The sequence below is a fragment of the Arvicanthis niloticus genome, chromosome 26 (genome assembly GCF_011762505.2).
Source record: "Arvicanthis niloticus isolate mArvNil1 chromosome 26, mArvNil1.pat.X, whole genome shotgun sequence".
Classification (NCBI taxonomy): Eukaryota; Metazoa; Chordata; class Mammalia; order Rodentia; family Muridae; genus Arvicanthis; species Arvicanthis niloticus.
In genome coordinates, this window is record NC_133434.1 from 30371244 (window position 1) to 30385289 (window position 14046).

General features: G+C 43.8%; 2 pseudogenes; both read right to left on the bottom strand.

Annotated features, from left to right (window-relative positions):
• Positions 1-934: 934 nt before the first annotated feature.
• On the bottom strand, positions 935-2165 carry LOC143438893 (annexin A7 pseudogene; annotated as a pseudogene).
• A 10803-nt stretch (positions 2166-12968) lies between these two features.
• On the bottom strand, positions 12969-13624 carry LOC143438894 (small ribosomal subunit protein uS5 pseudogene; annotated as a pseudogene).
• Positions 13625-14046: the final 422 nt, after the last annotated feature.

Sequence of the window (14046 nt, forward strand, 5' to 3'; positions counted from 1 at the left end):
GGTACGGTGCATAGACTATGAAGGAGGGATGGGAGAGAGCCGGCCTAAGATGGAAAAGGGAATGAAATGCTCACCTCTGGAAGTCTAGGTATGTGCGCTTGCATGTATGTGTGGATGTTTGTGCATGTCTTTCTGTCTGTGCATGTCTCTTTGTGTACCTGTGTGTATGTGTGTGTGTGCATCTATGAGGCCAACATCAAGTGCCTTCTACAGCTTCCCTCAGCTTCCCCCCATTATTTTATGTGTAGGACTGTTTTGTCTGTAGGCATGTCTGCATACCATGTGCATGTAGTGGCTAAGAAGACAAGATGAGGGCATGACACCCACTGGAATTTTAGATGGTTGTAAACTGCCGTATTGGGTACTGGGAATTGAACCCATGTCTTCTGGAAGAACCACTTAACCACAGAGCCGTCTCTACACACACACACACACACACACACACACAGAGAGAGAGAGAGAGAGAGAGAGAGAGAGAGAGAGAGAGAGAGAGAGAGAGAACTTGCTTATTTATTTATTAATTATTTTGGAGATTACTGTGATTTTTTTATTCAAGTTGAAATCCCGATTAAAATAAAAATGGTGAAAAATAAGGCTTTGCAAATATTGTAAAATTACTACCTTATTGATAAAACTTTTATACTGGTTGGATATAGAAGTAAAAACATAACATTAGATTGAAGGCAGTAACAGCATGTGCAAAACAAGCATAGCCCCGCTCCCACACACATAGTCCTTAGTAAAAAGCCGCTCTAGTTAGGTGGTGCTTGACCATACTGCACACGGGTACCATTGCTCGGAAGGATGTGCTCTGAGTCACCATTCAGGTCATTCACTAACAACAACAACAACAACAACAACAACAACAACAACAACAACAACAAAAGTCTTTTCACTGCCTAACAATGGCCAGGAGGAACTTTCTGTCATCTTCACTTGTCACTTGTAACCATCGTGCTTGGGGCTTCTGATGCATCCGGTGAACACCGGGTTTTATCTGAACAAGGCAATGAAGGGGTCTGGAACAGACTAGCAGGCTGTTGTGGGTGTTGTGTCCAAATGTTTCAATGATCAGAGGCAGCAGTTTTTAATGACCATGTATGGCAAGGTCTCTGTGTGACTGCAGTTCTGGCCAGGGTGGAGTTGTCTGTGCTGGCACCTTTCATGGAATAGTAGAATCACTCAGCAGAGAAGGTAGGGCAGCTTAGAGCACATTGCAAAGTGGTCTTTAAACTACTTCCAACAAATCCAGAAAACTCACGGCTCACACTGCTTAATAACTTTCACTAGGCTGCTGTGGAATAAGCCTTCACTGTGGGCTTTAGCTGAGAGCTGTTTGTCATCCTCAGCCATTGGTAGTTTCCACTCCGGTTCTTGACACGGATTCCCAGGCACGTGAGCACGGGTATACATTCAAAGTGCACTAAGGCATCTGACCTGCTGTCCCTCTTAAGGTCTCATCTGAATTCTGATGGATAACATTTGACAGATTCTCAACTTTCCTGATTTGTTCCTATGCACACACTCTCTATCAATACAGGTCCCCAAGTTTCTGCTCTCTGCATCGCTGCCCGTAATGATTCAAGATCTTTAATGAAATCCTTGCCATACGCGGTCTTAAAAACTGCTACCTCTGATCACTGAAACAGTTGGACACAACATCCACAATTGCCAGCTTCTCTATCCCAACCTGTTAACGTTGCTTTGTGGAGAATTTCTGCATCTCTCATAGCATTGGAGTTGGTGGCTGGCCACATTGTCCCTCGGGTGACCTGTGTCATTGCAGTGGGCTGGCTAGGGTAAGTAAGATAAGTAATCCTCCAGGATTCCTGAGAAGGTATCTGTCCTTCAGGAAAGCCACCTGTACTGGGGCCTGGCCTGGTCTACCACAAGGCTGTGGATAGCCACAAAAGCCTGCTCTACCACCAGGTGGGGCACCGAATCCTTGTGCTCCAGGATAGGCTTGAGCTCCCCCTGGCTGTGAGGTTAGCCTGGAGCTGGGTAACCTCCAGGTGCAGCCTCGTTTCTAGCTCCTGGGTAATTGCCACTGGGATTGCTGGTGGGATATGGCTACTGACTGGGCTGGAAAAAATGACTTCTGACCTGTAGGGGGCTATCCTGGGAAAGGTAGGCAGCCTGCTGGGGAGATAGCCTGGATATGGCATTCAGAACCTGAAAGTAGCGTCATCTCTACCTTAGTTTTTGAGACAGGGTCTTTTCCTGAACCTGGACCTTGCCTGGCTTTTTTTTTTTTTTTTTTTTTTTTTTTTTTTTTAACTTGGGTGTTGAGGATAGAACTCAGGACTTCAAGTCCAGCAAACACTTTGTCTACCTACTAATAAAGTAGAAAAAAACCCATGTTCCAGTCCAGAAGCTGGTTCTTCTAGTTTTTCTCATCTAGGCTGTGATGTTGGACCAAATCCACATGTTTTGTCTACTGTCTTTATTCTTAAACTTTACTTTTCTCTTGCTGCCTGGAAGGGAAGGCATCCCTTAGCCTCCTCCAGAAGTCACCTGAAGACATTTCTCAAGTGAAAGCACCAGTGAGTGAATACCACAAGAAGACTTTTCTCCCAGTGAGAAGCTGGAGTTAGGACAGCCCCTTCCTCAACAGCCAAAGTTGATGTATGTCTCACAGTGTACTAGAGGGTCCTCAGGTGCCCAGGGCACTGACTACCCCGTAACATACCCTTTGTCAACCATCCTTCTATGGGTCTCTCCACACTCTCCTCCAAAGCCAAACTGCTACCATCTTCAAGAGTTCTGCTGTGCCCACTTGCAAAAGATCACAGCTGGCACAGCTGGACCTGTTGACTGTTCACCTTCCCTCACTGAAGGTGGGCAGGTAGGGGATCATGAAACCCTTACCTGAGTATTCAGCCACCCTCGGCAACCAGTTTCTTGAAAATCTGCCCTATTGCTTATGGCTTCAAGGTAGGAGTGAGAAGGACTAGAGCAGAGGTTCTCAACCTTCCTAAAGCTGCATCTCTTTAATACAGTTCCTCATGTTGTGGTGACACCCCCCCCCACCAGCCATAAAGTTATTTTTATTGCTACTTCATAACTGTAATTTTACTATTATGAATCATAATGTAAATATCTGATATGCAGGACGTCTGATATGTGACCCTGCCAAGACCCACAGGTTGAGAACTACTGGGCTAGAGACTATAGGCTAGGAAGATCAAGGGGACAGGGTTCCATCTATGTAGCCATGGGAAAGTTGTCATCACAGCTGGGTGTCGCAGACCTTCCCATAACCCTCTCATACCCTGCTCTGTAAGTAAGTCCAGTGTACCCTTGGGTTCCCTTGGGAAACTTCGGTGAACTGTACCTTGGTTTGTCATTAGGACCTTAGGAGGAGAGGCAGCTCTTGTCTATATGTCTCCCAGGGAAGGAGTTTTAATTATAATTTCCTTCTGTGTTTCACCTCCTCACTGTCTTAGGCTCTTGTGAACCAAATTCTCCAAGATTGATTGACTGATGAGAATTCCTGACTGAGGAGAGCTAGAACATAGTAGGTCTGGATCTTAGCTATTGTTAGTCTCCCTAAATCCACGAATAGCCCACCTCTGTGTTTTCCTAGCATCCTTATGCCTTAAGTAAAATCTTTCTCTGGGGCTCTAGGGAGAGATGTACAAACATCTATCTCCCACCAACCCAAAGGCTAGAATTCATCTAAGAGCATCTGAGATCCATTACAGACACTCCTCTGCTTTTCTGTAACCCACCTATTTGATGTTCCCACTAATGCAGTTCTCCATGACATTTTTCATGACTCTTTTTTTTTTCATGACATTCTTTGTCCTGTTCCCATAAATACTTCATTATTTGGTCACCACATTGGACCATGGCACTAGGATAATCTAATTTAGTTTCTCAGTCACTATCACTCATATTTGGCTTCAGAATTTACCCCACCTTGTTCCCTTTGAGGTGAGAGCTGTGTTCTATACAGACACCCACATAAACTTTATCTACTGACAGTCTTATCTCAGGATTTGACCGAGACAGACACCCTCCCTTATCTGCCCTATCAGCTGACCTGGATATATCCAGTAGTCATAAGGGAAGAGGAAACCGACTTCCCTCTAGACAGGTTAGATTGTATCTCAGAATACTGCCAGGTACAGCGTTTTCCAAGTGCCTTATCGAGTGCCCTTTGTCTCTCTGCAGTAGGCATGTGCATGTACAGGGTGTGGGGGGGGGAGGGTGTCAACCCACATCACAGATGTGAAAATGAGACTCATTTGGGCATGAGAACCACCTGACCATAAGAATTCCAGGTGGGTCTCTGTTAGCCAGGAAGGTCTGTGTAAGGACTAGGTCAGTTCTTCATGAAACACCTGGCAGGAAGCCTAGCTCTGAATGGAAGTTCAACCATAATTAAGTCCCCTTTTCTATGTTAACATCTATCAAATTTTAAATGATCTCAGATAATTTTTTAAGTGTAGTCGGGCTCGTATTTCACAGATGCAGCTTGAGCAGTGCTAAGCAAATGGGTTAGCAGTTTCCCAGGGATCTTTGCTTCTTTTCTCACAGATATGGATTAGAAATAAACACCAGTAGTGATTCCAGAGGAGTTGGCCGTCTGTAGAGGCTGGAATGTCTTGACCACAGCTGCTGATCTGTTGCTGTTCACTGCTGTTTCCCCATGATGTCAGCCCCAGGTGGTCATGCTTCTTCTCAAGTTCCTGAAGAAGAGAAGAACCCTCTGAACTCCCAGGGAAGTTCCTAGGGGGCGAAATAGCTTCAAATAGGAGCTCCAGAGTCACCAGAAATACAAGTTTACTCCCCGATCCCAGAACACACCCCTATATCCTTGCAGAACACTGTTTACTCACGCCCACACCCTGGAAGCAGGGAAACATTCGAGTTACCTGATAAGGCTTCCGAGGGCAGAGGAGCAAGTGTTCTTCCATCCATGACCTCTTCCCCCTCGACTCCTTCCTTTGCAACCCATTAATGGTAGATCCATATACTAAGACCCACAGCCAGTGGCGGTGCACTGTGTGCCCCTTCTGAGCCCCACAGTGTTTCCTTAAAGAAACAAACACCTGGAAAGGGAATTTCTCAAATGATTCCTGGATACTTTCCAGAGGAACCCTGGCAACATGTCCAAATACCTTTTTATTTTCTAGCACAGCAACAAATATATAGTTTTTGCCTTTCTTTAGCACTGGGACCAGATTTGGTGAGCATTCAGGTGACAGTTTTCTGTGTTTGGGAGTGGGCAAACAGAAAAGATCAGAACATGTCACTTCTGTGGGCACCACGAGTGTAGGGAAGAGATCCTGGAGTTTTCTCCCAAATGAAGAAGTTTTAAGCTATGGAGGTGGGGAAAATCTCCATGATAGAGAACAGAGAAAGGAAGAAAGAGATGAAGGCATTGGGGCCTTAAAAGTGAGGTGGTCAAATAATTTGCTCACAAATTGCAACACATTCAATTGTGACAGGGAGCCATGGTCAGTAATGACCCTGGGAGATCATCTGTGGACCACAATTGCATTGAACAAACGGGGTATGTGCTTATGCTAACATTAGACTTAGTCTACTAAGGGGTTTGCTGGTCATTTCTGCTATTTGTGAAGTCCTGACAAGATTTGTGACAGTAGGAACTAGGGGTCAGGCACCTGGACACAGCCCAGGGCGTGATGCCTTCAGAAGCCCCTCACTGAGGGCCCATTGTGGACTGAAGTTTCTGGAACTTGTCTTTTAGGCTAGCCAAGGTCCACTCACTCTGCTTACCTTCCATGGGGACGATGGAGGGATGGAGAGGGCAAAACTGAGATGGGTACATGCTAATCTAATGTCCACGAAGACGTAATACATAATCAATTGTATCAGTTGTTGGACTAGAGTTACAGTTCTGTGGTAAACATGCTGCTTTCTTCCTCATGTGATATTAAACTAACCATGATCCATACAATCTCCTCTTGTAATTTTACTTAAAAAACCAAAAAGATGGGGATCCATATAGCTCAAGCTACCCTCAAATTCTCTATATAACTCTATATGACTCAAACTTCTGATCCTCCAGCCTCTGAGCTGGGATCACAAGTGTGTACCACTGTGGCTCATTTATGTGGTGCTAGGCACAGAGCCCAAGGCTTTGTACATGGGAAGCAAGGACTCTGCCAACTGAGGTATACACCGAGCTCCTTAACTTCCTACCCAGGCCATTTATTGTGTCTTCATCCATGTGCACAAGAAAACAAATAAATACGTTATCTCTTAGTCCCCAAAAGCCATTTCAACAGGTAACTAGAAGAACGTACATAGATGAAGTGCCTTCGAGGTCACCCTCCCCTTTGACTCTCTAACCCTGCATAACCTGGACTTCTCCCAGCCACACCCCTTCCTGGTTTAAACCCAACTGAAAAGCTAACCCTGATTTAATCTGAGTCAGGGTGCTTTATTCAGATTCAGATGAACAAGGACATTCTGCTTGCCAGAGATCTCTAAGAATCAAATGGAAGTTGGTTAAAAAAACCAGTTTAAGTTGGTTCCAAGCCAGTCAAACCCAACCTCCCAAGATCCAGCTTGAGAAAGCTAGCCTAAACAGAGAAAAAAAAAAAAAAAAAAAAAAAAAAGGTTCCAGAGGGGGGACAGATCTGATTCAGTTTAGACTGACTGATTGAGACCAGATAAACCTGCATCGGGTTCTACTCCGTGGATTAGACAGGACAAGGGCAGAAGGCCGTTCTGAAAGAAAGGTGGGCGTGGCTCCCTGGCTGCCTACCGTTGAGGTAAAGGGTGTGAAGTGACTCTCAACAGAGCAAACAGACTCTAAATGAAACTAGTTTAAGATCACATATATCATAGCAGACCGCTTTAAACTCCCTCAGACTGGCTCTGATTTCAAAAGCTCTTACCCCCGCTGATTAGAACCAGCTTTGACCAGTTTAAACCAGCTTGATCTAGCAGCATTGCCAGATGGTTTCACAAATACTTCAATTATATATTTGCTATGGAGGAAAGATATGGCTAGATTACTATTGTTATTCTACGTTATACCTTTTCTGGCACTGAGGATGGAACTTAGAACTTCAAAAAAAAAAAAAAATGCTAACCACACACTCCGAGGCTCCCCTGCATCTTATCATCTTCCTTCTGTTTCCATAGATTATTGAAATACAAAGTCACCTATAGAGTTGTATTTACAAGTGTCAGTCTCCGAGCATGCTGAGGAGACCGAACCCTGTGGATGTTAATTTCCTTGGATAAGGCGGTACACCGTTTGCACATTTGCATGTGCCTCCTTATGTAAGCTCTAAGTTAGCTTCAGATTCATAATCAAACCTAATTAATATCAATTATGCAGATAGCTGTTGTGATCTGCTGCTGAGAGAGGACAGACATCCTGTACATTACCTGCATAGACACAATGTTTAAGGAAAGACTCTATTTATTTTTAATTGTGTGTGGTTGTGTTTTCTGTGTGCGTCTCTCTCTCTCTCTCTCTCTCTCTCTCTCTCTGTGTGTGTGTGTGTGTGTGTGCAGGTGCCACAAGGAGCATTGTGGGATCCCTTAGGGTTAGTATTGCAGGTGGTTGTGAGCCCCTGATGTGGGTTCTGGGAAATGAATAACGTTCGTCAGAAGCACTGTGGGCTTTTAAGGGTTGACTCATTTTCCAGCCCCAGATACAGCTTTCGACCTGTCGTTGGTTAAATCTATAGAATGGAATTTGTAGATATAGAATTGTTTTTCACTGTTCCTCTCTATACATATTTTTAATCCAGAGGAAGGATGTTAGGGCTGAGGCTGGTGACATGGTTCAGCAGGTAGAATCACTTGCTGCCAGGTTGGGTCACCTGAGTTCAACCCTTGAGAAACACACGAGGAAAGATGAGCAATGACCCTTGAAATTGTCCTCTGCCTCCACACGTGCACTATGACACCTCTTCCTAACAATCAATAAATGTAATTAAATTTTTTTCACAAGTAGGCATGGTGACACATATCAATAATCCCCAGCATCAAGAAACTGAGGGAGGAGGCTCACACATCCAGATCCATGTGGGCTGCATGTTGAGACTCTGTTTGTTTCTTATTTAAAGGCTCCTTAGTGATTTTCACATAGTTTGTTATGTCCACTGACTTAGAAGTTCTTTTTGACATTAAAGCACTTATCCCTTAAATCATTTCTAACATTGTTTACTAACCCAAGTTTTAATCACATTGGGAGCGATCTGTTTGCCTAAAAACCACTTTTCCCCGTTATTTATCTAGAGATGAACTTCCTCCAGTGGAAGAAAACTCTGTGTCCATGGGCCGGCCTTTGCATGGAGATATTTTTGGGAAAGGTTTTCTTTTCATGGGAACAACACAGTTGAATGACTTCATCCAAAGTAATTCATGAGATGCCAAACCCTCAGGAGGGTACATTTTCAGAGAAGAAATCCCTGAGGATCCAAGAGGACACTGTGTCCCTGGGCAGAGTCACTTTGTAAATATATCAGCCACTGCTTAACAACCCTTCCATAGTCTCAAGGAGAATGAAGTTCTGATAAAATGCTTTCACATTCTTTATTAGAAGAGTTTCTGAACTAAATCATCCATTGAAGAGACCACCATTGTATATATGGAGTCACAGACTCCTTGGCTGATGGATAAAGGTGAAAATGAATTCAGACTCATGATGACCACCTAGGAGCCACAATTAGTAATGATACTTATTTATCCAAGAAGCTAGAGACTGGTCAAGTTAAAGTGTAACCCAATTCAGATTAACAACCAAACTGGAAAGATAATTCATATGAACCACATTTTAAACACATATCTTTCCCAGACAGAAAGAAAATATTGGACTTCGTGTTTCAAAACCAGATACCCACCAGCCCTCATACCAGATCTAATCTGATCAAACTTGTTTAAACAATTTTCTACAAATACAATTTTTCCTTAGTTGTTTAAACTGGTTGCAATTGAATTAAAATGAGACCTGCCCTTTAATGGACCTACGGTGACCTTCAGGGAGGTCAGGTCTTGGCCAGACTGAATAAAATGTCTGCCTCCTACTGAGTCCTCACTCCCCACCAAGGCCCCATTTCTCTGGGGGCAGAGTTGCTTCTGACCTAGCTGGGAAAGAATCCATATGTATATATGAAGACGTGCCACATTGTCTTGGAAGGAATGTGTATTCTGCTATCAGACAGGGCAGTCAAGATGTCAGTTAAGATGTCAGGTGGTTATTGGTATTCTTTTTTTTTTTTTTTTCTGATTTCCTGTCTACTTTCACTATTGTTGAAAATCTATAACCCTTGTTATCGACTTGTTATTCATTCAGTTCTATTGATGTGACAGTTTTTATTGTCAACTTAATACCATCTAGAGTCACTTGGGAAGAGGAAACCTTCAGATGAGAGTGACCTGTGGCCATATCTGTGAGAGGTTGTCTTGATGATTGTTATGGGACGGCCAGCCCACTGTGGGAGGCACCATCCCTAGGCCTTATCTGTGAGAGGTTGTCTTGGTGATGGTTACGGGAAGGCCAGCCCATGGTGGAAGGTACCATCCCTAGGTAATATCCCTAGAAATGAAGACAGAAGACTCTTCTAGGTGGAGAGAAAGTAAGAATCTTCAGGCCACCACATCTTGCCTAAAAGAAATGCTAAAAGAACATTTTCACAGTAAAAGGAAATGAGATGTCAATATGTAACAGGAAGGAGGAACAGTTGATGTGATAAACAATTAGGAAAATCTAAGTTCTTTAAAATATGTGTGACAGAGGAAAGGAAGATGGAAGTCATGTGATCAAGGAAGTGACGTCCATTGTTGGCCATTTTGTACTGGTTAGAAGCAATTCATAGCAGCTATCTGTATTTAAGAAGGATCATGCAAGGGTGGGGGCTGTTTTAGGAACTGGCCACCAGATTTGACAGTAAGAAGACAGATGTTAAAAAGTAAGATGCAACCACCTACTTCTTATAAAACTCATCTTACTTAAAACGTGACAGAGAATGATGTAGCCCAAGGCGGTTCATTATTATCCTGCCTCTGCAGTGTTAGGTTTATAAGCGTGCTCTACCCTGGCTATGTGTGTGTGTGTGTCCATGTGCATGTGCACGTGTGTGTATGTGTGTGTGTGTGTGTATGAGCGATGTGTGCATATGCATGCCATGGTGTGTGTGCATGTGTGGGTTAGAGGACACTTTCATGAGGGAGTTCTCATCTTCCATTGCGTTGAGGCAGGGATTTTCTTCTGCCCTGAGTACTCCTGGCCTGGAAGCTCCTGACAGATTTTCCCTCTCGTCTGCCTTCCCTTTCATTGCATGCTGGGATTACAGATGCTTGCCTCAATGTCCACTGTTTTACATAGGTTCCAGGAATCTGACTCATCCCCAGGCTTGTGTGGGCGTGCTTGGACCAGCTCGAGCGACCTCCCCAGGCTTGGATATGTAACTGTTGATGGATAGTATTTTTCTTCCAGCACTGGACACAGAATTCCGAACTGACAGATCTTTCTTTCAACACAGAAAACGTGTTATTCTAACTCCTTTCTGCTTCTATGCTTTGCTGAAAAGAAAAAAAAAAAAGTACAGTCACTGGAGTTATCGCTTCCCTGTGTGAAGGGAGTCATTCTGTTATTTTCAGAAATACTTTGTTTTTCTCTTTCTTCAGTTTGATTCCTAATGTGTGGGTTGCTTTGATTGTATTCAGTTTTGGATCCACTAATCATCTTCATCATCTTCATCATCTTCAACTCTTCTTTTTTTTTTAATGAACTGTGGGAAGTTACTCTACCACTGTGGCTTATATACTTTTTTTTTCTACATACAACACCATCTTTCCCACTTTGTCTCCAGCAGTATAACATAAATATTAGATCCCCTGGTTTTCCCCACAGATATTCCAGGCTCTTTTATTTTTATCTCTAATTGTTCAGATTAGATTACTCCTATATTTTCTATTGCTGTAGCTTTAGTTGATATAACTTTGACTTCATTTCCACTCGATGAATTGTGCGTGTTTGTATGTGTATTCATGTGTGCATGTATTCATGTATATGTGTTTGTGGGTGTTCATGTGTCCACGTGTTTGTGTGTGTTCATGTGTGTGTGTGTTTGTGTGTTAATGTGCTTGTGTGTCAGTGTGTGTGCATATATGTGTTGTGTTCATGTGTGTGTGTTTTTGTGTTCATGTGTATGTGTTCATGTGTGTGTATGTGTGTGTGTGTGTGTGTGTGTGTGTGTGTGTGTGTGTGTGTATATGTCCATGTGGAGGCCAGAGGTCAATGTCAGGTGTCTTTCTCCATCACTTCTCACTTTGATATTTGAGACTAGGTCACTTTCTGAACCTCGAGCTCACCAATTCTGCTACACTGGCCGGACTGTGAGCTGGACTTGATGCTGGGATTATAGGCACACAGGGCTGCACCCAGCTGTTTGTTTATTTATCATTTAAAATGGTTTTCATTCAGTATACTTTGACCATAGTTTTTTCCTGTCTCCCAACCCCTCCCAAAGCCTCCACCCTCCCTACTTACCCAACTTTATGCTTTTTTCTCTTTCTCTCAAATAAAACAAACCCCCAAAGTGAAAAATCAAAACAATAACACCAACTATACCAAGGCAAAGCAAAATAAGACAAAATAAGACAACACACACACACACACACACACACACACACACGAGTCCATTTTCTGTTGACCAAGACTCCTGAGCACGTGCCCTGTCCTGTAGTGGTTGATAGACCCAATAACTCAATATCTGACATGTCATTGGAAGAAACTGATTTCCCTCTCCCAGCAGGTGTCAATTGCAAATGGCTTCTTGGTTAGGGGTGGGACTTTGTGCTATTGTTTCTCCTTGCTGGGACATTGTCCAGTTTGACTCCGAGCGGGTGGGTCTTGTGCTGACCCAGCTTCTTCTGGTGCTGGGACCACAGCTGGGCACTCACTCAGGCCTGCAGAGTAAGGTCTTCACTAACTGAAGCGCCCCCACCCCCTCAAGTAAGTTTTCAGTCAGTGTGACTTTTTAATTATACGTTTTCCATTTGGTTTGTCGTTAAGTCTTCCATTTTGTTGTTGCCTTTTATTAAAATGTTGTTTCTGGAATATTCCCCTTCATGCAGCACGGTCATTCTCACTACTTTCAAATGTTTTTGACACGTAATTCTAACATTTATATGTGGAATTATGGGGTGGGCATCTCTTGAATATCTATTTTCTTATCAGGACTTTAGTGGTTCTTTATATGCTGAATAACTTTGGATTATATTGTGACAGTTTATTTAACTGTCACAACTGTTTATTTCATCTCTCTCTTGGTTTATAATGTGTGTGTGTGTGTTTCTGTGGGTGTGGGTGTGTACATGCGTGTTGATCTTCACTTATGGTAAACAAGAAGCGAGAGGCAGGCAGGCAGGGGCTGGATGAGATCTCCCAGGTATAGACATGCTTCCAGGGACTTATTTCCTCTGACAAAGCCCTATCTCCTAATACCCCATTCAGTATGAACTCATCAATGGATTAACCTGTCAGGGATGTTAGAACCCTCATGATCTAGTTACCTCTCAATAGTTGGGTAAACTGACTGTGGGCTAAGCCTTTGAGACTCTGGTGTGGGTTTGAGACTGCTTCACATACAAGCAAAAGCATAGGAGGATGGAGACCAGGGCTGGTCCAGCTTCGGAACTTTGAGTTCTTTCCCAGTCAACCTGCCCAATCCGTTTCATTATCATGAAACTCTATACATTCTTTCAGATTTTCTGATTGCATTGACTATTCTTCCTCACTCCATCTTTTCTGGATAGGAATTCCCCTTTTGCTCTTGATTTCTGTTTTGTCTTTCAGCCAGTGTCTCACTGTGTTGCCCAGGCTGACCTCCAAATTCTGGGCTTGCCTTGGCTTCCTAATTAGTCAGGACCATAGGCAAATACTGCTACACCTGTCTTCTCTATGCTGTCTGTCTGTCTGTCTATTTTTAACAGACTTCATTCACTTTATTTTTCTTCTATAAAAACCCTTATGTGGTAGTCACAGCTGGAGCCTGGGTCCTCTGAACAGAGACTCTGGTGTGGGTTTACAGAAGATATCAGTGAATTCCTGATAAGGAGACTTGGTGAACACTGTCTTTCCAGAGGTCGGGGGTCAGGTAACTGTGGGTCTTGGAGATGACATCAATGGTGGACTTGGTAAAGTTGCCCAGGGTGGCAGTGCAGTCTCTGGCTGATGTGTAGCTGTCATCGACACCAGCCATCATCAGTAGCTTCTTGGGCACAGGAGCAGAGACAATGCCAGTGCCTCTGGGCACAGGGATGAGACACACCAACACAGAGCCACAGTGGCCTATCATCTTGCACAGACTTATAGGGCTTGCCAATCTTGTTGCCCCAATAAGCCTCTCTGCACAAGCATGATGTAAAGCTTGGCCAATGATGGCCCCCTCAGATGGCAGTGCCTACCTCCTGGAGAATTTACCACCAACACCAATGTGAGCACTGTAGTCCCCAGTAGCGACAAAAGCCTTAAACCTGGTCCCCCAGCCAGTCCAAGCCACTTCTGCTCTGGCAGGATCTTTAGAACCTCATACTTTAGGGATTTGCCCAGGAAAAAACCAATAATCTGAGATTCCTTAATGGGTGGAGAGAACAGGTAGATCTCCAGGAACTTGATCTTCATGACCTTAAACCAAGCAGCCCAGCTTGCTGATAGGATCCACTCCTTGTTTTAGTTTTACCTCCCTCAGACTCGTAGCCCCCTTATGCTTTTTAAACCATTGGTGAACCAGCAAAGTGAGTACAGGCACTTGCTGCCAAGCCTGATGACCTGAGTTCTATCCCCAAGACCCACATGACAGAAGGAGTGAATTGACTCTGGAAATTGTTCTCTGTCCACATCACAGCCTCATCTGAAAGCCAGCATCCTAAAATGGAAAAGTCCATATCTCTGAACTTATTTACATAATAGTATGTGTTCATGTATGTTCGTGCGGGTGTTTTTGTGGGCGTATGTGTGCAGGTGTGCATGCTCATGTGTGTATACTCAGAAGCCAAAGGAAGAGGCCAAGCATTGGCCCTACCACTCTCTGCCTTGTCTCTTTC